Genomic DNA, 25,041 nt, shown 5'->3' with positions numbered 1-25,041 from the left:
ACTACATCACGATATCGGAGATGATTTATTTAATTTGAATCAAAATTTATTTTTATAATTATTCGTTAGTACATTTTTGAAACTTTAAAGATTTGAATCCCCTATAAAACATTTAACTTAATGTTCATCATAGACTTAATAATAGTTCGTTAGTACATTTTGAAACTTTAAAAATTTCAAGACCCTAAAAAATATTTGGTTTAATGTTCATCTATACATAATAATAGTTTTTTAATTTGTATATTTAATTTTATAGCTTAAATGTATAGACCCGTCCAAAATCCCGCGAAATCGCGGTTCTTTAACTAGTTTTACTTTATAAGCTACTTTCTTTCGGGTGATCAAAGAGTTAGCATAAGTGTGTGTCTTGTAAATAGTACATCACATGACTTAGCGATCTTCTTCCTTAAGAGATCCAGGAAGTTGTTTGTTTACGATGGGAGATCATTACTTGTCCAAAGTAAATACAAGTGTCCAAAGTAAATACAAGTGTGATCTAAGTTTTCTTGAATCTTTCAAAGGGATATAAAGATCAAGTAGGTGTGGCTTATTAAAGATATACTGGTGTAAACAGATCTCCACCGAGTTTGAAGAAACTATAGTGAAACTAACTCTCAATTGTATCAATTCGTATAGCTTGTTGATGATAATGGAGCCCTAAATCGATCAAAAGTGTAGAGGTAATTCATACTCTGTCTTTAATTGTAAATAAATAACTCATGGTGTTGTGGATTAAATTAAATTGAAAGTTTTGTTGATCATCTGTAAATTAGATTATAATACAGCTACACAATACTTTAATTTGTACTGAAAATATCTTACTCGAAATTCATACTGTAATTTTCTAGCCCTAGATCTGATAAAAATGTTTTGATCTATCTTGAAAACATAATTGCATTATATTTGCAGACTTGTGGAGGGTATATGATGAAAACTCAATGCCTAAGTTCGGATATAATCACCTCCTTTCCTCAAAACATAATCGAAACAATTTTAAGTCTTATGCCAATCCGAGATGTTTTGAGAACCAGCATTTTGTCAAAGAAATGAAGGTATTTCTGGATGACTATGCCCAAACTTGTATTTGATCATAACCTGGTTCGAGTGATATTTGATCGCCATGAACATATGGCGAAATCTAAGCCTGTCAATGCGATCTTCCATGTTTTGTTACTACACAGTGGTCCGACAATGCTTAAGTTTGAGCTTTTTATCCCCGATTTGGCACGGTAACCGAGTTTGACCAGATCATACTTTATATTTCAAGGAATATTAATGTGAAAGAGTTGATCATTGATATTCCAAGCACCTCCTACAAACTACCCACTTCGTTCTTTTCCTTGCAAGGATTAAAATCTTTAGGGCTAAAAAATTGTAATTTTGAACCTCCAGTGACATTTAACGGATTTAATAAATTGAGGAGCGTGTCGTTTGAATATGTTTAGGTTTCTTCTAAAGTACCTCAGCACTTGCTGTCTTGCTCTCGAATTGTCCACTACTTGAAGATGTCACTTTGGTATGTTTACTGATGCAATGCCTTAAATTTATACTTTAACTATCTTGAAGTATTACATAAAGGTGATTTTGGTTAATGGTTATATATCTTTGACTGCAAAAGTCAAATATGTGTAACCACAATTGACTGCAAAAGTCAAGATTTACCTCCTAATATAATGAACAACCTTCCTCCAAATATAATACAAACAACTTCAACTGAAGGATTCTTTTTCTACAATAGAATGGTCACTTGAAACAAAAAGTTGGTTCATTATGCAATCAAACGTTTGGAAAAATCATCCTAGGTTTCGGTGTTTCGGTTATATGCTTCGCATAGTATTTCCATTATTTAATAAGTAGGTTTTGATAAACGACTTAAGTCCGATTTTGACTTTTGATAGAGAGTATGAACAAGAATTCTACGATCACCCCAACTTTTCTTTTAAACCTATAATAAAAGCATGACCACTACAGCAGCCCAACTTTTTTTTTTTAGTGGAAAACAAAAAACTTGAATAACATAAGAGCATTTCACCTAAAAGATGAAAAACGCTAAAACTTGTTGTTCTGCTGCTGCTGCTGCTATTGCTGCTGCTGCTGCTGCTACTGCTGCTGCTGCTGTTGTTGTTGTTGTTGTTGTATACACCACAAGAGAATGACACTGCCATACGGATGAACATAACTCTCTTTGGAGAAGCGAGGTGTATGTTGTCAAATTAAAATTTATCAAATGTATTTTGGGCTACATCTGTCTGCCCATCTCATTATTTGAGAAATGTCAAACTCCTTTGGGAAATCGGTCTCCACATATTAGAACGATGCCTTAAGTTCTTATTGGGGTTGGGAATGAACTTTGATGAAAAACGTGAAGAGAAAATGGCTAAGGTTTGTGTAGAATTGTGCAACTCTTGAATGAAACTCATAACTCTTATTTATATACTGTCAGCTCTCCTTAGTGCGGAAGTCTCTGACTTTCGTACGAAGGTCTGACCCCTATGTGTGAAGAACAGTTTACTTATAATATTCCACCCGGCTTAATTCACTCATGTGAGAGAGTCGTTCATTTGTGCGAAAGTCTATGAGTTTCATGCGAATGACCATTCAGTTTAACTTCTGATTTAACTTTAACAATCTCATTACTTAAACAACCTCATTACTTAAACAATTAACAATTATATAAACATGTACTCCATCAAACACTATCATTCAAGTAACATACAATACAAATATCCAAAAATCCATTGTCCATTTATTTACAATAATATCGAACACGAAATTACTGAAATAATAATACAAACTCGATATAAACTAGAGACTTACAAAATATCACTAACAAACATAATTTTTATTATGTGTTGACCTTGATTTAGTGATTTGACAAAAAATTTATGATCTACATTTATTGTTCATAAGGTATTACGATTTTAGAAGTTCATAGTGAAGTTATAGGTCTCAGACTAAATTATTTTCTCTTGAGCCTAACTAGGAATTTACAGTGGAAGGTGTTTTATCTGGCGTCAAGGTGACACATGGGTTCCCGATAATCAATGTTTACCTGCTATGGGGAGCCAATGTGAGGTATCAAGATTTCTTGGCGTTTGGCATTTCGTAAATGGAATGGATAGATGAATTCCGGGTTTGATGTTTGGTAAATGGAATGGATAGATAAATTGACCCTCTCGCCTTCACATGTTACCCACATTCCATGATTTAAAGTAGAAATACAATGATTTCTTGACAAAATGACGAGCCATAGAAAATTACTTCGTAAAAATTTAAAGGACTATCAATGCAAAAAAAAAGGTTCTAAGACTACGCGTACATATTGAGTAATGAGAGGCACTATCCGCGTAATTTTATCAAAATATGATACATATATTTTGTACATATCTACACAAAATGGTGGTAGCATTTTACGGGGAAAAATTAGAACACGTTCCACTTGCTGTAAATATTTTGCCCTAATTAAAATACTACTAGTTTATAAATTCCGTTTGGTTGTTCCAAATTGTAGGTTGACAATGATAAGTGATTACACTCAATTTATAAATATTTTTACTCGCGTTATAGATTTCCATCGCTATTACTTTTGATAAATTTTGAAGAGTTTGTGATTAAAATGGTGTTTTATGTTCGAGAAATGGTTGACTTTTATTTATGTTCGAGAAATGGTTGACTTTTATACAGACTTTGGCAAGAATTAAGCTCAAAACGACGCTTAGAGTGACGATTTCTAGTTGAGAAAGTAAATCAAAGTCGAGCTGTTGTTCTTTTGTATTTCGCGACCGCGAGGGAGGTTGTACCGGTCGTGAGGCATTGGTTCCGAGTGCGAAAGTTGAGCTACTAGCGCGAGATTTAGACAGAAGATCAGGTTTCGAGAAATAATAACCTCGCGGTCGCGAGGTTGTTTGTCACGAGAAGTGTTTCAGCTGCAGTAGGGCCAAATCCTCTTAATGGGCCTGTTGAAATCTGTAGATGCTAAATCATCCTAGCCGACAAAAGGGAGTATAAAGGATCACTTTTATTACTGTAATTTTAATTTTATATGGGCCTCATCTCATAAGTCATAACTTGCTCCGTACAATAGACGTATTACTCGTATTATATTATATATATACTCCCTGTATCGTGTCATTTGGAAGAGTATTAGATTAGGTTTTATATTATATTTTTTTCTCTACTTTTAATTGTTGGTACGGCTGGGAGGTGCTGAAGGAACCCACTTTGGGGGTTGGTTTCTTTCGACACACAACAAAAAGAAAGGAGTAAAATAATCTAATTGTTGTTGTTGTTGTTGTTGGCTGCGTTGGTGTACAGCAAGGTTATTTGGGACCCCTCTTGGCATGTTTATAGTCGACAAACAAGAACAGAGGGGTAATTTTTATTGTTATTTTATATTTCAAGATTATAACTCATATTTTGATTATTGCTTATGAACACATATTTATCATTGTTACGTTGATTTATTATTTGTGTCTATGCGAATGAGTAATTATTGGTGTTTTAATTATTTGTGTTAATCTCTATGTATTCACTTATTCACTTAGATGATTGAACCTAGGTGATAGAATTATTATTTTATGGTTTATTATAATTGATTAAATTGCTTGGTTTATTTCTAACTAACGAATGACCGTTATTAAAGCTTGTTGATTTGTTTATCGCGGATATTATTAATTGTTTAACAAAAGTTAGTTTGATTGGTGATTTTTACTAGGTTATTGATGAATAATTTAGGAATGCCTTGATTATATAGGGACACCAAACTATAAGACGTTTAGCGATTAAACGATTGATTTTCTTACATAATTGTGTGGATATTAAGGAACACCAAAATAACCTAAGTTTGATTATAATTCAAAGTAGTTTGAAGTTGATTAATCGTGTACTTAATTTACATGCAGGAAACCAAGCGTTACTTTAGTTTTACGACAGTAGAACTAAATTAAGTCACACTTTTATATTAACATTCGTAATTTAGGTGCAGGATACCTGCCTAGGTTATTATTGTAGCGACCCCGACAAATCGTCAAATGACGGCGTCATCTACGTATGGTCCCATTACATGGTCGTAAGTCTTTATAACAAAGTTTGACCGAAAAGTATGTCGCATTCATTTCATAAATAAGGGTGTTTCAAAGTTTACAAAAGTAGTTTCCATAACAAGTACATAACAATGTTTAAAGTTTGTATGAAACACATGCGACACGATTAAAAGTAGTCAAAAAGACGCTCCACGTATGCAAGTATACTCGACATCCAATGCAAGTATCAAATAGTATGAGCGGAAGCATGTATCACCTAAGTTCAAGGACCTGAGAAAAACATAGAGAAACTGTCAACGAAAACGTTGGTGAAATCATAGGTTTAAATAAGTAAATGAGTAATAGTAAGTTGAACCACAAGATTTGCAACATCGATAAAGCCATAGTACATTCTAAAAGTTAATATTCACGAGCACCCAATTATCAAAGCTTAACGTTCCGTCCGTTGAATACCCCATCAATTAGTGCTAGAACAACACTGTTCCCGAAAATATATTTCATTCGTAAACGGTAGCGAACCGTTTGAATGAGGGTTTGTCAAACCCATATGGCCATATAACATAAGTTCTCGCTTACACCATCTGATGTAACTAATGATAATCGGATTGAGGATTTTCGTTCTAAACTCGTATGTAGAATGTTTGTTTTCCCGTTCTTGTGTTCACTTAGTTCAAAAGAATCGTTTATGTTTTCTCATCCCAAAAGTAAGTTTAAAAGAGTAAAAGTGGGACTATAATCTCACCTTGTATGCACGAACCAAAAAGTACTTCGACAAGTAACGTGTGCAAAGAACAATGCTAGTCTTGACCTAAACAAACAGGTTGTATTAATAACGATAAACACGATAGGTCAAAGATGTTCAATTAGTCCTATGGCTCGTTACGACTCGATTATTTAGCATGTGAAATCAAATTGTCAAGTTTCATGCAAGATACAAGTATATAAACAAGTTAGGAAGGTTGCAAAAATCATTTGGTTAAGTTTGACAAAAAGTCAAACTTTGGTCGGTCAAAGTCAACGAAAAAGTCAACACGTTCGGGTCGTGTCCCGAACTATTTTTCTGAGGTTTTTAATCATGTATGAGCATGCTAGGACAAGTTACATGTGAATCGGAGGTGCGTAGCATAGCAAACATTATTCGAAAATTGACCAAGTTGGACAGACCCAATCGGCGCGCCGCGCGGGTATATGGCGCGCCGCGCGGGTACCTGTGCAGATAATTCTGGCAGTTTTTAAGTTTTATGCACGAACCTAACTTCAAACAATCACCATTTATGATCCGCAAACAATCAAGACAAATATCTTATACCGTTGGGAAGGTAATTTGACGAGGAAAACAACTAAACACATTTCATCAATCAATCTACCTATTACAACAACCAAAACCGCATCTAATGCTTAACATTAACCGCATACAAGTTCATAAATGCAATTCAATGATTCGGGCAACCAATTTACATGAATGATATGCCGTTTCGAAGGTAATCAAGCATACAATCCAACTAAACACTTACCAATAATAATCCATGGCATTCAATGCATCAAAAGTCCATTTCAAGTTCATCAAACCCTAACCCAAATTCACCAAAATCACTAATCAAGTTCATGAAGTTTTCTAAGGCAACCTACACATCAAATTGAAGCTAGTGATGCTAGTAACTGATGTGCAACGAGGTGTATATAAAATAGCTTATATTTTACTAGGAAATACTATTAAATACGATACAATTTTACACAAGATATTTATTTATTTATAGAATGGATATACTTAAACCTTGCTACAACACTTATAGGCAGTGTACCTAATCGTACAGTAGTGTAGTTTTTAGTAAGTCCGGTTCGTTCCACAGGGAAATCTTTAAACAAAGCTCAACGCTATATTAGTTTACTTTTATAAAAATACAAATATATATATAAGTAATATTATTATTATAAAGAGGGGTTTTTACCGTTTAATGACCGGTTTGTCGATTTTAAAACTTTAGTCGCAGTTAAAACCTAATGTAAAATATAAAATAAATACAAGACTTTAAATTAAAGCGTAAAGTAAATAACGATAATGAAATTGCGAATAATAAAAGTGCGATAAAATAAACTTGCGATAATTAAAAAGTACGATAATTAAAAGTGCGATAAAATAAAATAACAATTAATAAAATGCGATAATTAGAAGTGCAATTAAATATAAAATAAAGGAAATTAAATATGATATAAAAGAATTATGCTTATTTAAACTTCCGTAATCATGATGTTTGACGTGTTGATTTTAGTTTTATGCCCTTGGGTTAATTGTCCTTTGTCCTGGATTATTCAATATGTCCGTCTGGTTTTTGTCCATAACAGTCCATCAGTCATAAATATAAATTGCAAGTGTCCTTGACAAATTATTATTATACCCGAAGATAAATATTCCAACTAATTGGGGATTCGAATTGTAACAAGGTTTTAATACTTTGTTTAATGAATACACCAGGTTATCGACTGCGTGTAAACCAAGGTTTTACTACTTTGTTAACAATTACACCAATTACCCTTGAATGTAATTTCACCCCTGTTTTAATTATTCTAGTGGCTATTAATCCATTCCCGTGTCCGGTTAAATGAACGATTATTCGTACATATAAATACCCCGCCCATCGTGTCCGATCGAGTGTATATGGTAATTTATAGGGACGCCCAATTGTAAATCTTTATATTAACATTAACAAACTTTCATTTAGTTAAACAAATATAAAGCCCATTAATAGCCCATAGTCTAGTTTCCACAAGTGTCGTTCTTTTGTCCAAACCCCAATTATGGTACAAAGCCCAATTACCCAATTTTAATAATTAGCCTAACATCATGATTACTTCGTTTTAAACAAGCATAATAATAACTTAGCTACGAGACATTAATATAAAAAGGTTGAACATAACTTACAATGATTAAAAATAGCGTAGCGTTACACGGACAGAATTTCGACTTACACCCTTACAACATTCGCTAACATACCCTTATTATTAGAATTATAATTAAAATTAAAATATAAATTATAAATATAAATATATATTACTTCGTATGAATGAGAAGAAAAAAATGATGATATTTTGATCAGAATTCGGGTTGATTTATAGCCAGACTTGAAATTTGGGGCTCCGCGACTCGCGGCCAAATACCCTTAAAACTCCGCGAGTCGCGGAGAGGTATTTACAGTTTACACCCTTGGAGTTTCCTGCTGCCGACGGTTTTAAATATATATATATAATATATATATAATTAATATAATTAATTATATATTATATTATATTTATATATATAGTTAACTTGTAATTTTTAGTCCGTTGCGTCGAGCGTTAAGAATTGACTCTGGTCCCGGTTCCGGATTTTCGAACGTCCTCGCGTACAATTTTAATATCTTGTACTTTGCGTTTTGAATCTTGTACTCTTGTGATTTTGAGACGTTTCTTATCAATAATTGGAACCTTTTTGATTGTCTTTTGTTCTTTTGAGCTTTTTGGTCGTTTGCGTCTTCAAATCGTCGAATCTGTCTTTTGTCTTCACATTTTATTATTTAAACGAATATCACTTGTAAATAGAACAATTGCAACTAAAAGCTTGTCTTTCTTGAGGAATAATGCTATGAAATATATGTTCGTTTTTAGCATTATCAAATATTCCCACACTTGAGCATTGCTTGTCCTCAAGCAATATTGTCTTGAAATACTAGAATCACTTCTTTATTCTTCACACTTTGTACATCAGTGATTTCTATACGGCGGTATAAACAATGGTAGTAACGATATGGTTTACAGTCCCACATGACTATAAAAATTTAGATCCATTAAGGAAATTGGATCTTTATGAAAACATTTGATCTTTTGAAAATTAAATCTAGTTTTTTTTTTTTTTTTTTTTTTTTTACCCTAGATAAGTTTTCCGGAATAACCCTTTACCGGTGTTTGCAAAATATTTTTGTGGGTTTGGTGGGTTTCAGATTTGAAAATTTTAGCTCAAAACTTGCGGTTTTGTGTCACCCACTTGCTAACCTTGTATTTGGAAAGCAACACGTCCAGTTTACTTGTTCCGTATATTACCTTTCGGCAAACTACCGTCCGGTTGTAAAGGAAAGCGTTGAACAAGCAACTGTTTAAGGCAATGTCCCGTGACATGCTTTTGATTATGGTCTATAACGTGTCGGACGCAATTACTATCCTTGGTAGGAGCAATAGTAAAGTTCACCCTTATAATTTGTCGGTCTGGCACAAGGTCCTGTCTTTGACCATGTTATGCAACCACCGTTCTTACGGTTGACACCCGATTTAGTTCAGGTGACCTAATGAATTCCAGGTGAATTCCTAGGATTTTACGTTCAATGGTAATGAACGCATTGAAAATAGGGTTTTCAGAAAACAAATCGGTTTATAATTTTGATCAAAATATTTTCTCGTTCAAGCTCGAGTTTAGATATCATTGAATTCCATGAGTTTGTAATTCTCAATCTTTAAGGTCAATCTCTAGGATTGAGTAATATCAGTCTTAAAAGCTGATTTTTAATCTTTAAGGAGATTATCCTTTCTGGGGATCTGATTCATTAGTCTTATCCAGCTAATTTGCACGGTGCCTCCCCATTGTACGAGATAAATCCTTCTCATGGTTAGGATAAATCTGACCACTTGGCGACCCTGTTTAATGCTGAGGTCCGTGGATTTCCTGCTGATTTTAGTGATGACTTTTCTAGATTTTTCGTCAACCTACAGCTGGTCTGAACGACAACTTCATGACCTAAATCAAGAAGCGCGTGTCTTTTTCGGAAGACTTTACTTCCTTTTAATGATGGAATTGATTCATCGTGTAGATCCATCTCTTCTTTTCTTTCATCGGGTAAAACAGTTTAGTTTAGTTCAAAGCAAAAGTATTTTCAGTTATTTGTTACAAATATATGTGACATATGTTTAAAATAACTTGGTAAATTTTCCCACACTTGGCTTTTTATTTTTCTTTTTATCGTCCTCTATTCCATTTTAAATGAATTTTAACATTTTAGTTTGTTTCTCAATTTATGTCCTTTCCGAGGTAACAATAATTTCGGTGTTAAAACCTAGTTTTATCGTTCATAAATATGTATAAACATGATTTGAATTCATTTAATTGAAAAATTTTACTAGAATTGGGTAGTCAGTATATAAGACTAGTGCTGTTCTTTTTTATCAGAGAGCACTAGATTCTAATACAACTACTGCTTTACTAGTATTTTTAATGGTAACCAAGTGTTTAATATAAAAATTTTAAAATCCGAAAGAATTTAACCCCTTCCCACACTTAAGATCTTGCAATGCCCTCATTTGCAAGAAATCAGTAACAATTTAAATTATTGAGGGTGATTTGTGTGAAAATGATTAAATTTTTACCAAAGTTTCCAAATATATTGGCGTTTGTTTGCTGAATGATAAATGGTGCACATCATTTGTTCATTCCATCTTGTTGTTATTTCACATATATTTTGCATCATTGTCGTCAAAATTACTTGCTTTTGCTGAACTTAATGCCAGTCTTTGAAAATGCGTTGTTTTACCTTGTTGTATACATAAGATAAACTGCAAACATATATACATATTTTTGAAGTTTGGTATATTACCCCACATTCAAAAATTATTAAAATCTAAGAATAAAAGTTAGAAATTATAAAAATGATTACAATATTAACAAAAATATTAAATGTATAAATAATTACAAATTACAAAATAATAATAATAAAAAAAAAGTAAACTAAGGATGATATTGGTACCAATAGGGGTTCCACGCATAACCATAAGTGCTATAGAATGCTTCGGCAGGGTCATACGTAGGATATGGTGGCTGCATCTCTATCGACCAAGGAGGGAAGACGGGTTTCGGTGTAGGAATATAGTTTCTACCTATATGTTGGCAATGCGCTATGATCTGGTTCTGATGAACTTGCCAATCTTCAAATGCTCTCTGTCTAGCATTTTCGTATTCCTGAGAAGCTATAAACCTATGCATTTCTTGCATCTCATTCCCCCCTCCTACATTACCTTGTTCCTGGTTTCTCTCTACCTGTGGATGTCTACCATTGTATCGTACTGCGGCGTTATTTCGCCGCTTCAACACTTTCGCACCATGGTATACATTTAAACCTATAGTGTCGCGGGGTTCCGGCTCTTCTACTAATAATCCCCCCCGACTTATATCCACACCGAGATATTCACCAATCAAAGTAATAAAAATACCACCTCCTATTATGCTATGTGGACGCATCCCTCGAACCATAGCTGATAAATAATAACCCACACAATATGGTATACTTACAGCGCTGTGTGGGTCTCGAATACACATATGGTAAAACAAATCTTGTTCATTTACCTTTTCTTTGTTTTTACCCCTTTGTGTAATCGAATTAGCTAAAAACCTATGTATTACTCTTAATTCGGCTCTATCTATATCCAAATAAGAGTAGTTTCCCCCTTTGAAACGGTGGTGGCTTGTCATTTGACTCCACACACCGTGTGTATCAAAATTCTCATCTATCTTTCTACCGTTTAGTATCAATCCTCTACAATCGGCAGACGCTAACTCCTCAGGCGTATATATACGTAAAGCCTGAGCCATGTCCAGTAAAGACATGTGGCGCATCGAACCGCCTAACAAAAATCTAATAAAAGAACGATCGGTTAAACTAGCTACCCGATCATTCAACTCTATACTACATAACAACTCTTCACACCATACTTTATATACAGGTCTGCGTATGGTGAATAAACATATCCAGTCATTAAAAGAAGAATTACCATACCTCTGTACCAGTAATTCCCTAATTGGCCCGGCCAATTCTACAGCTTCCAAGGGTCCCCATTCTATGACCCTCGGTACCTCAACAACCTTAGAGTGAAGAGTATGCAAACCCCGTTGATATTTTGGATAATCTATCCAAAGTCTGTCAAATCTCAGGTTCGGGTGCAACTGTTCCAAGTGCATATCTGAAAAGGTCATGACTGGATGAGGTACATCCTGCTTGTAGTAGTTATCTACCTCCTGTTGTTCCAAGTTCTCAGCAGGAGCATGGCGGGCTTGGGATGAAGATTCACCCCTTTCATTCTGCAAAACACATCAAACACAAATTTTGTGCATCCAAATATGCATTAGTGTCAGCAAAATCATCAATCAAAATAATTACAATGACATTATCAATTTATATCAAACTTAAGCTTATTTTCACATTTTTATCAAATCTACACTTTTTCAAATAAGCATATACGAAAATTTTCGCCAAGTTTATAAGCATTCAACTCAAATAACATGTCAAAATAATCATTACTAGCAAATAAACAAGTCTCAAATGGCATTATCTTTCAAAAATCAAGTTCATGAATTTTGGACTTGAAAAAGTCCACTTTAATTCTCAAAATCATGTTTAGGCTCAAAGTTTGGATCATTTAACTACCTAGACATGTTACACTACTCAATTTAGCAACAATTCATGACAAAAATCGTCCATAACCTGTTTATATCAAAAAGTCCCAAATTGCTCAAGAACACAAACCCTAGATTATTCAAAATTTGAAGTTTAAGGCTTCTAATTATGTTAAACAGCATCAATCTAGGTTATACAAGCATAATACATAAACAATTTAAGTCTAATTACACTAAAAAGCATCAAAATCAAATTGGGGAAAAATAGCTCAAGAACACTAAAATTCGAATTAAATGGTGTTTAGGTGTAGAAATTTACCGTTTTTCTTGAGTAGTTCTTAGATATCATCCTTCTCAACATGATTTTAGCAAAAAATTTGGTGATTAACGGTTAAAAATTGAGATTTTTGGGGGTGATTTTCGGGTTTTTTCGAGGTGTTTTCGCAGTATTTTTGCTGTGTTTTTGTTTGTGGGAGTGAACTGATCGTGCAGCTAGTTTTATTTTTTTTTCTGTAATTTTGTCCCTCCGCGAGTCGCGGAGGTTTTTCACTGAAAACTCCGCGAGTCGCGGAGTTTACCTTTTTTTTTTTTTTTTTTTTATATAATCTTTAACTTATAACACAATTAAGAAATTAATTTTAAAATTTTGTTTCCCTTGTTATTTAGGACGAGGTCGTTTCGGATCGATGTCCTAGTCTGTCCCTCGACAAAATTTTAAAATTTGTCTTTTTGTAGCGATTGTTTTAAAAGCTAAGATTTTTTTGGGTTTTTTTAATGTTTTTGGCATACTTTAAATCAATAAGATTAAAAATAATGATAATAAAAGTTCTCGTCCCTCCCTCGGGTAAAGCAATTTCGGTTCAAAGACCTAGTCTTCAACTTACGACGAATTTTAAAAATCATATTCTTAACTTAATGAGATAAAGTAAATTTTTGTTTTTAAATTCACACAACTTAAATATAAAATTCAAAATTAAAAATTCACACCAAACTCAAAATTTAAAATGCATAAAATTAAAATTTCATATTTTAAAAATTAAAAATTCACACCAAACTTAATTTAAAAATTTATAAATTCATATCAAACTTATATTAATTTTTCAAATATTTACAATTTTAAATATATTGTTTTTACAAAGTTTACAATATTAATTTAAGATTTAAATATTAAGTTTAAAAACATAATAAAATTAAAAATCTTTTTGTCTTTTTATCCCACTTTAATCAATCAAATATTATCAAAAATATGCGCCCCTCTTTTCGGTAAAGTAATTTCGGTTCCAAGACCTAATTTAACTCATGACGAATTTTTGAAATATTTTGGTTTGATTGATTAAAGATATTTATACCTTAAGAATAAACGTTAAATTTCGCAGTGATGTAATAAATTTTTGAATGATATCAATAATTTCGGTCGCCAAACCTAATTTTATTTAATACCAATTTAATACTTTTTAGCGAACAAATTAGCGTTTATTATCAAAAGGTTAAAAATAAAAATAAAAATAAAAACTGTACAGACATACCTGTGAAATAGATTTCTTAGTTATATGATCTATTATATTCATAAGATAGTCGGTTTAATTGGTTTTCCATGGCTGCATAGGCGTAACCTCGAGCATTCATTGTCTTTTCTTCTAAACATATGAACGGTCCGTCTCTGCATAAAGTAACAAATTCGGTATTTGAATAGGTTTGATTATTTGAACATTTACCTCCATGTGACCATTTTCCGCATTTATGACATTTTTCTAGGTGTCGTGCTCTTCTTTTCACTGCGGATTTTGATTTTCCTTTACCAAATTGTAACTTATTATCTTCGCATCTGGATCCTTTTCTAACTCCGTCCATTCTTTCTCTGATTACTGATACTATTTCACTCGGTAGTATGTCATTATTTCTTTTAGTGATCAAAGCGTGTAGCATTAGACCATGGTTTAGTTCACAGGCAGTCTTCATTTCGTAAAAACCTAAAAAAAATAAAAATTCAGAATGGGGGGAGAAGACTAGTTCTTTAGGGTCTGCTAGGGAAAGACCATACGTGTTCCATTTTCGAGAACTACACGAAAACAGACAATCTAACTCTAACAGAAATACATATTATCCTTTAAAGACTTGATTCTCCCCACACTCAGTTAGCTGTGGTGTCGAAATTGTGATTAACTTCGTTGTCGACTTCCATCGGACCCTGTATGTAATGTTTAACTCTGTGACCATTAACTTTAAATTCAATCCCATTTGAATTTATTAATTCTATCGTTCCGTATGGGAAAACTCTTTTGACTATGAATGGTCCAGACCATCTTGATTTCAATTTTCCAGGAAATAGCTTGAATCGTGAATTGAAAAGAAGAACTCTGTCTCCTTCTTTAAATTCTTTTGAACTTCTGATTCTTTTATCATGCCATTTCTTCGTTCTTTCTTTATAGATTAACGAATTTTCGTATGCTTCATGTCTTAATTCTTCTAATTCGTTTAGTTGACTTAATCGTAGACATCCGGCTTCATGTAAATCAAGATTACATGTCTTCAAAGCCCAAAATGCTTTGTGTTCAATTTCTACTGGAAGATGACATGCTTTTCCATACACAAGTCTAAAAGGTGTGGTTCCAATTGGAGTTTTGTAGGCTGTTCTAAAAGCCCAGAGTGCATCCTCCAATTTAATGGACCATTCCTTCGGATTTGATCCTACGGTTTTCTCTAGAATACGTTTTAAAGCTCGGTTTGTATTTTCAACTTGTCCACTTGTTTGTGGATGATATGCGGTGGAGATTTTATGAGTTACTCCATATCTTTTAAGAACTTTCTCAAGTTGATTATTACAGAAATGAGTACCCCGATCACTTATTAAAGCTTTCGGTGTTCCAAACCTTGCAAAAAGACGTTTTAAAAAGTTGACTACAACTCGTGCATCGTTAGTTGGGAGAGCTTGTGCTTCCGCCCATTTAGATACATAATCAATGGCTACGAGTATATATAGATTATTATGAGATTTTGGAAATGGACCCATAAAGTCAATACCCCAAATGTCAAATACTTCACATACTTGGATGACATTTTGTGGCATTTCATCACGTTGACTTATTCTTCCGGCCCTTTGACATGCATCACAGGATTTGCAAAGAAGGTGTGCGTCTTTGTAAATTGTAGGCCAATAGAATCCAGCTTCATAAACTTTTCTTGCTGTTAGTTGAGGCCCATAATGCCCTCCTGTTGGTCCTGTGTGACAATGGTTTAAAATTTTACTAGCTTCATCTCCAAATACACATCGGCGTATTATTCCATCGGGACAACTTTTAAACAGATGTGGATCTTCCCAGAAATAGTGTTTTATATCACTGAAGAATTTCTTTCGTCTTTGGTACGATAATCCTTTTTCAAGGAATCCACAAACTAAGTAGTTTGCATAGTCTGCAAACCATGGGATTTCTTTATAATCTATCTTCAATAGATATTCATCAGGAAAGTTGTCTTGTATGGCCGATTCATTCAGAACTTCTAATTCGGGATTTTCAAGACGAGAAAGATGATCAGCGGCGAGATTTTCTGCTCCTTTTTTATCTCGGATTTCAATATCAAACTCTTGTAAGAGTAAGATCCAACGGATTAATCTTGGTTTAGCATCTTGTTTTGAAAATAGGTATCTAAGAGCAGAATGGTCGGTATAGACCACCGTTTTTGCTAGAACGAGATATGATCGAAATTTGTCAAAAGCAAAGACAATAGCAAGGAGTTCTTTTTCAGTAGTTGTATAGTTCGTTTGTGCTCCTTGTAATGTCTTACTAGCATAATATATAGGTTGAAATCGTTTTTCAATCCTTTGTCCTAAAACGGCTCCCATTGCAAAATCACTTGCATCGCACATTAGTTCAAATGGTAGATTCCAATTTGGTGTTATCATGATCGGTGCATTAGTGAGTTTTTCTTTAAGAATATTAAAAGATTTGATACATTCATCTGAAAAGATGAATGGCGCATCTTTTTCTAGGAGTTTATTCATAGGAGTGGCAATTTTAGAAAAATCTTTTATGAAACGTCGGTAAAAACCGGCATGCCCTAGAAAACTCCTAACTCCTCTAACATTTGTGGGATGTGGAAGTTTAGCAATTACATCTACTTTAGCTCTATCCACTTCAATTCCTTCTTTTGAAATTTTATGTCCAAGAACGATGCCTTCTTTAACCATGAAATGGCATTTCTCCCAATTAAGTACTAGATTTGATTTTTCGCATCTAATTAGCATTCGTTCCAGATTAACTAGACATGATTTAAATGTATCACCGAAGACTGAAAAGTCATCCATGAATACTTCCATGCATTCTTCTATCATGTCGTGAAAAATCGCCATCATACACCTTTGAAAGGTTGCAGGGGCGTTACAAAGTCCAAATGGCATTCTTTTGTAAGCAAAAGTACCATAAGGGCATGTGAATGTGGTTTTCTCTTGATCTTCGGGTGCTATTGGAATTTGAAAATATCCGGAAAATCCATCTAGAAAACAATAGTAACTATTTCCGGCTAATCTTTCCAACATTTGATCTATGAAAGGTAAGGGAAAGTGATCTTTTCTGGTGGCGTCATTTAATTTTCTATAATCAATACATACACGCCATCCTGTTACAGTCCTAGTAGGAATAAGCTCATTTTTCTCATTTGTGATGACAGTCATGCCACCCTTCTTAGGTACGCATTGAACTGGGCTTACCCATGGACTATCAGAGATTGGATATATCAAACCTGCATCTAGCAGTTTAATAATCTCTTTCTTAACTACATCTTGCATATTAGGATTTAGTCTTCGTTGGCGTTGCACATACGTTTTATGACCTTCTTCCATAAGGATTTTATGTGTGCAATACGAAGGACTTATTCCTTTAATATCATGAATCTTCCATGCAATGGCTGGTTTATGAGCTTTCAACACAGAAATGAGTTGTGATTTCTCATTTTCGGTAAGAGAAGACGATATTATTACAGGTAATTCAGATTCACCATGTAAATAAGCGTATTCCAAATGGTTTGGAAGTGGCTTTAACTCTAATTTCGGAGGTTCTTCTATCGATGATTTATATCGATATCTGTCTTCTTCTTTTAGCATTTGAATTTCTTCTGTTGTTGGTTCATATCCATTAGCTATAAGTGTAGCTAACATTTCAGCTTCATCAATTGGTTCATTACCTTCTCCTAAAGAACATTCTCCTGTTCCTTGTAATTCTGGAAATTCTTCTAATAATTCTGCATGTGCATCTAAAGTTTGAATATAATAACATGTATCATCTGCAGATTGTGGTTGTTGCATTGCTCTATCAACTGAAAAGGTAACACTCTCATCCTCTATACTTAGGGTCAGTTTCTTACCGAACACGTCTATCATTGCTTTAGCCGTGTTTAAGAATGGTCTTCCTAATATGAGAGGAACTTGAGAATCTTCTTCCATGTCTAAAACAACAAAATCTACTGGAAATACTAAAGTACCAACTTTAACTAGCATGTTCTCCATTATCCCTCTAGGATATTTTATTGATCTATCGGCTAGTTGTATGCTTATTCTGGTTGGTTTTAATTCTCCAAGGTCTAGTTTAGCGTATAGTGAATACGGCATTAAATTTATACTAGCACCTAAATCAGCCAATGCTTCTATTGAACTAAGACTACCCAGAAAACATGGAATTGTGAAACTTCCTGGATCAGATAGTTTTTCTGGTATCTTATTCAACAGCACTGCTGAACAATTAGCATTCATAGTAACAGCCGAGAGTTCTTCCATTTTCTTTCTATTCGTGATTAGATCTTTCAAGAATTTAGCATATCTTGGCATTCCTGAAATCACATCAATGAAAGGAAGATTTACATTTATCTGTTTAAACATATCCAAGAATTTGGATTGCTCGGCTTCAAGTTTTTCTTTCTTCATTTTACTCGGATAAGGAAGTGGTGGTTGGTATGGTTTAACATAAGGTTTATCCTTAACTGTGTTATCTTCATTAACCTTTTCAACTACTGGTTCTTTTTCCTTATCTTGATCAGGTTGTGGTTCTTGTGTAGTAAGAATAGTTTCATCAGAAGTTACAGGTATTTCAGGTGGTTTAAGTGTTGTACCACTTCTTGTGGTAATAGCTTTAGCTGTTTCATTCCGGGGGTTAGCATTTGTATCACTAGGTAAACTTCCCGGTTTTCTTTCACCTATTAACCTTGCTAGGTTACTTACTTCTTGTTCCAGATTTTGAATAGAAGCTTGTTGATTTCTAAATGCTTGAGCATTTTGTTCATTGGTTTGTTTTTGAGATGTGAAAAACTGCGTTTGAGTTTCAACTAGCTTCGTCATCATATCTTCTAAATTTGGCTTTTTATCATCGGTTTGTTGTGGTGGTTTGTTTTGAAAATTCGGTCTTTGCTGATTGTAAGTATTATTGGATACTTGTTGATTGCTAGGACCTTGTTGGTTGTTGTATGGAATATTTCGGTTATAATTCTGGTTTTGATTGTAAATCGGTCTTGGCGGTTGATAATTATTCTGATAATTATTTCCAGGCCTTTGGTTTATGTATGAAATATTCTCTCTTTGTTCCATTGTTAATTCAATACTGAGACAATCTTTTGTCAAATGTGGTCCTCCACACTGCTCACAACTAATTCGTATAGCATGAATATCCTTAGTCATCTTTTCCATTCGTCTCTCGAAAGCATCTATCTTTGCTGAAATGGAATCTAAGTCATGGCAAGAATCGGCTCTAGCTGCTTTAGATGATCTAATGATATCTTTTTCTTGGTGCCACTCATGTGAGTGGGAAGCAGTGTTATCAATAATTTTGTAAGCATCAGTTTCGGTTTTCTTCATAATAGAACCACCAGCTGCTATATCTATGTCTTTCCTTGTAGTGATGTCGCATCCTTGGTAGAATATTTGTACTATTTGACAGGTGTCTAAACCATGTTGCGGACATCCTCTTAACAACTTTCCATATCTTGTCCACGCCTCATATAGAGTTTCATTTGGTTTCTGTGTGAACGTAACAATTTCTGCTTGAAGTCTTACGGCTTTTGATGCAGGAAAAAATTGTTTAAGAAATTTGTCAATTAAAACGTCCCATGTATCGATCGCCCCTTCAGGTAACGATTCCAACCAATCTTTGGCTTCTCCCTTTAAAGTCCAGGGAAATAACATGAGATATATCTGTTCATCCTCCACTTCTCGTATTTTAAATAGTGTGCAGATCCTATTAAAGGTACGTAGATGTTCATTTGGATCTTCCTTCGGCGCACCACTAAATTGGCATTGATTAGTCACCATGTGTAGAATTTGTCCTTTGATTTCATAATCTGGCGCATTAATGTCTGGATGAGTAATTGCGTGACCTTGGCCAGTGCGTTTAGCTCTCATTCGGTCTTCCATACTTAAAGGTTCCAGATTCTCCATAATTGAATTTGTTGAATCGGTATCACTAGATGATTCTGATTTAATAGTTCGTTCCTCAACAATCTCTGTTTGAATGATTGGTGGTTCCGGAGGAAAGTTTAATGGTTCAGGATCTATGAACCGTTCCTGAATATTTTCTGGATTCTCAATTGTGAGGTCGGGTTCAAAAAATGGATTATCGGTATTTTGAACTGAAGTACTTGGTCGACTGGATGACGATTCTAAAGAAAAATCAACGGCGGTTATATTTGTTAAACGATGTCTTGATCGAGTTACAGGTGGTGAACGTACAAAAGGTGATGAACGTCTTGCTCGGTGCATTCACTGAATATCCTATTAGTTTTTAAAAGGAAAGAAAAATTATAATAAGTTATCCAATTAATAGACTTTTCTGATTTTGCCCACGTTTCGAATAGCCAAAAGATGCAGCAGAGGGGCAGGATTCGTTTGGTCTCAATATAATTGAGGACTGTTTGGCTCCAATAACCCGGTCCACGTACAAATCCAACTATTACTACGAACCAGAAAATTTTGATGTCTATCAATTTAACCACTCAAAATGAATTTTCGTAATTTTAAGAAATTTAGATAAGAAGTAGAATAAAATTCTAAGTCCTAAAAACTAGAATAGCGAGAAACAAGAGAGAAAAAGAGTTCGTCGAAAAAGGTCGAAAAAGAAAAAAAATATGGTTGAAAAATAAAAGGTGGCGGAAAAATAAAAGAAACTTATAAAAACTTAAAAATACTTAACTAATTTAACCTTATTACTACAACTAACTTAAAATTATAATCGCAAATTGATATTACTAATTGGAATGATAATTGATACATAGTAAAAGGTCTAAAAATATTAAAGCTTACAAGGAAAAACTAAATTCCAAATGGAAATAACTTAAAAAGAAACTAAAACTTAAAAAGGCGTCGCAAAATTCTAAAGCACCTAAATCTTAGTCTAAAGAAAAAGCACTTAAGGAATTCTACGGCAAAGCCTAAAAATCTAGGAGTAAAAATAACTATAGCTAAAACTAAGTTTAAAATTAAATATGAGCTAAAAAATATAAATATTACGCTACAACGATTAAAAAGGTACAAAATATAAAAATATACAAAAAAATTGTAAAAAGTACAATTTTTATAAAAATATTATTTTATATTATTTATTTTACTAAACTATTAATTTTACAATTTAATAAAAACTTAATTAATACTAAATACATAAATATAAAGTAAAAAGTAAAAATAAAACTAAAATTAATAATAATAATAATATTTAGGTTTTAATAATAATAATAATTAAAAATAACCCGTGATTAGGGTTTTTGTCCGTGTGTCAGAGGGTCTCCGCGAGTCGCGGCAAATAAAGAGGAAAACCCCGCAAGTCGCGGGGTTCAGGAATTCAGTTGACAGCTTTGTCTTTTTACGCGTTTTTCTTTTTATTTTTTTTTTCTTTTTATTTTGTTTTCTGTTTTTTTTTTTAATTAAATAAAAGATATTAAAATTAAAACTTATATTTTTATAAACTAAAATAAAGAAACTTATAAAACTTAAATATTTAACAAAATCTTAAAAATGCTTATATTTTTGTTTTTTATATTTTTGAATAATTAAAACGTATTTCTACAAAAGCAAATTTTTAATAAAAGTAACTAAAAATCTTGTTTTTTTTTTTTTTATATATTAGCGTTGCGCTTCCGGCTTTTAAGATTTTCCCCGGCAGCGGCGCCAAAAATACTTGATGTGCAACGAGGTGTATATAAAATAGCTTATATTTTACTAGGAAATACTATTAAATACGATACAATTTTACACAAGATATTTATTTATTTATAGAATGGATATACTTAAACCTTGCTACAACACTTATAGGCAGTGTACCTAATCGTACAGTAGTGTAGTTTTTAGTAAGTCCGGTTCGTTCCACAGGGAAATCTTTAAACAAAGCTCAACGCTATATTAGTTTACTTTTATAAAAATACAAATATATATATAAGTAATATTATTATTATAAAGAGGGGTTTTTACCGTTTAATGACCGGTTTGTCAATTTTAAAACTTTAGTCGCAGTTAAAACCTAATGTAAAATATAAAATAAATACAAGACTTTAAATTAAAGCGTAAAGTAAATAACGATAATGAAATTGCGAATAATAAAAGTGCGATAAAATAAACTTGCGATAATTAAAAAGTACGATAATTAAAAGTGCGATAAAATAAAATAACAATTAATAAAATGCGATAATTAGAAGTGCAATTAAATATAAAATAAAGGAAATTAAATATGATATAAAAGAATTATGCTTATTTAAACTTCCGTAATCATGATGTTTGACGTGTTGATTTTAGTTTTATGCCCTTGGGTTAATTGTCCTTTGTCCTGGATTATTCAATATGTCCGTCTGGTTTTTGTCCATAACAGTCCATCAGTCATAAATATAAATTGCAAGTGTCCTTGACAAATTATTATTATACCCGAAGATAAATATTCCAACTAATTGGGGATTCGAATTGTAACAAGGTTTTAATACTTTGTTTAATGAATACACCAGGTTATCGACTGCGTGTAAACCAAGGTTTTACTACTTTGTTAACAATTACACCAATTACCCTTGAATGTAATTTCACCCCTGTTTTAATTATTCTAGTGGCTATTAATCCATTCCCGTGTCCGGTTAAATGAACGATTATTCGTACATATAAATACCCCGCCCATCGTGTCCGATCGAGTGTATATGGTAATTTATAGGGACGCCCAATTGTAAATCTTTATATTAACATTAACAAACTTTCATTTAGTTAAACAAATATAAAGCCCATTAATAGCCCATAGTCTAGTTTCCACAAGTGTCGTTCTTTTGTCCAAACCCCAATTATGGTACAAAGCCCAATTACCCAATTTTAATAATTAGCCTAACATCATGATTACTTCGTTTTAAACAAGCATAATAATAACTTAGCTACGAGACATTAATATAAAAAGGTTGAACATAACTTACAATGATTAAAAATAGCGTAGCGTTACACGGACAGAATTTCGACTTACACCCTTACAACATTCGCTAACATACCCTTATTATTAGAATTATAATTAAAATTAAAATATAAATTATAAATATAAATATATATTACTTCGTATGAATGAGAAGAAAAAAATGATGATATTTTGATCAGAATTCGGGTTGATTTATAGCCAGACTTGAAATTTGGGGCTCCGCGACTCGCGGCCAAATACCCTTAAAACTCCGCGAGTCGCGGAGAGGTATTTACAGTTTACACCCTTGGAGTTTCCTGCTGCCGACGGTTTTAAATATATATATATAATATATATATAATTAATATAATTAATTATATATTATATTATATTTATATATATAGTTAACTTGTAATTTTTAGTCCGTTGCGTCGAGCGTTAAGAATTGACTCTGGTCCCGGTTCCGGATTTTCGAACGTCCTCGCGTACAATTTTAATATCTTGTACTTTGCATTTTGAATCTTGTACTCTTGTGATTTTGAGACGTTTCTTATCAATAATTGGAACCTTTTTGATTGTCTTTTGTTCTTTTGAGCTTTTTGGTCGTTTGCGTCTTCAAATCGTCGAATCTGTCTTTTGTCTTCACATTTTATTATTTAAACGAATATCACTTGTAAATAGAACAATTGCAACTAAAAGCTTGTCTTTCTTGAGGAATAATGCTATGAAATATATGTTCGTTTTTAGCATTATCAGTAACACAATTAAAACATCAACTTTTAACATCTAACAACATATGATCATCCAAAATTCAAGAACAACACACCAAAATTCAAGTTCGTGCTAGTTACACTAAAACAACGAGATCGAGCATATAAATCATATATTCGTGTTAGACTTGAGCCATAGACACTAATTAACACTTTTATAAGTTAAAAACATCAAGAACACAAAATCTAGTGATTTTAGAAAGTTACCCAAATGAGATGAAGTTGGTACCAAAATGAAGAGGATGAAGAGAGGATCACAAATATGTAGTTTATTTTGTTGTAAGCCTCCTAGATCGAATTTAGATGATGATTGAATGAATTTGGTTTTGGGTGTGTGTGTTCTTGCTAGAGAGAAAGAGAGAGAGATGGAGGTGGAAATGAATGGGTGAAAGGGGTTTGACCCTTTGACCTAGTCAAGGGTTTGATCCCTTGTCAAGTTTAGTCCCTCAACTTTCGTTCGGGTGCGGGAATTACCTAAACGAGATAATTTAAAACGCGTATCAACGGGAGATGTTATAAACATATAACGGACTTTATATTAGTATAACGGAAAAGTAAATGGAAAAAGGCGGGATGTTACATTACCTACTCCTTAAAAGAAATTTCGTCCCGAAATTTAAGTAGGCGTAGTAGTCGTTGTTTCTTCCTCGAGATCCTGCGTTTCCGAATTCACGAATAGATGAGGATACTTCCTTTGCATTTGATCTTGTCTTTCCCAAGTAAACTCGGGTCCTCTTTTGGCATTCCAACGAACCTTGACAATCGGGATTCGGCTTTGTTTCAATGTCTTGACGGAGGTGTTCACAATTTCAACCGGTTCCTCCACAAAATGAAGTTTGTCATCAATGGTAAGCTCCTCGAGAGGAATGACGATATCGGGTTCGGCAAGACACTTTTTCAAGTTGGATACATGGAAAGTAGGATGAACGGAGCTCAATTGAGGCGGAAGATCTAAACGATAAGCAACGGTTCCAATACGCTCCAAGATTTCGAAAGGACCAATATACCGCGGATTTAGCTTCCCGCGTTTCCCAAAACGGATTACACCCTTCCAAGGTGCGACTTTTAACATTACTCGGTCACCGATTTGAAATTCAAGATCGTTGCGTCGTTTGTCGGTATAGCTCTTTTGACGACTTCGGGCCGTCCTAAGCCTATCTCGGATTTGAACGATTTTCTCGGTGGTTTCGTGAATGAGTTCGGGTCCGGTGATTTGCACGTCGCCTACCTCGGCCCAACAAAGAGGTGAACGACATTTGCGGCCATATAGCGCTTCAAAAGGTGCGGCTTTAATACTCGCGTGATAACTATTGTTGTAAGAGAACTCGGCGAGAGGTAAGTGCTTGTCCCAAGCTTTTCCGAAATCAACCACGCAAGCTCGTAACATGTCCTCTAAGGTTTGAATTGTACGTTCACTTTGTCCATCGGTTTGAGGA

The 25,041-nt window shown here is 33.5% G+C and overlaps 1 long non-coding RNA gene across 2 annotated transcripts in view; it reads left to right on the top strand.

Annotated features, from left to right (window-relative positions):
* The first annotated feature begins 4,165 nt into the window (after positions 1-4,165).
* The window catches only part of LOC139896963 (uncharacterized), a 28,680-nt gene continuing 7,804 nt past the window's right edge, over positions 4,166-25,041 (top strand). For both annotated transcript variants that reach the window (XR_011776399.1, XR_011776398.1), the window contains exon 1: positions 4,166-4,371. This is a non-coding gene — a long non-coding RNA (uncharacterized lncRNA). The remainder of the gene's footprint in view (positions 4,372-25,041) is intronic.

The sequence above is a fragment of the Rutidosis leptorrhynchoides genome, chromosome 3 (genome assembly GCF_046630445.1).
Source record: "Rutidosis leptorrhynchoides isolate AG116_Rl617_1_P2 chromosome 3, CSIRO_AGI_Rlap_v1, whole genome shotgun sequence".
Taxonomy (NCBI): domain Eukaryota; kingdom Viridiplantae; phylum Streptophyta; class Magnoliopsida; order Asterales; family Asteraceae; genus Rutidosis; species Rutidosis leptorrhynchoides.
The sequence above is the reverse complement of the archived record's forward strand: the minus strand, read 5'-3'. Positions and strand labels throughout refer to the sequence as shown.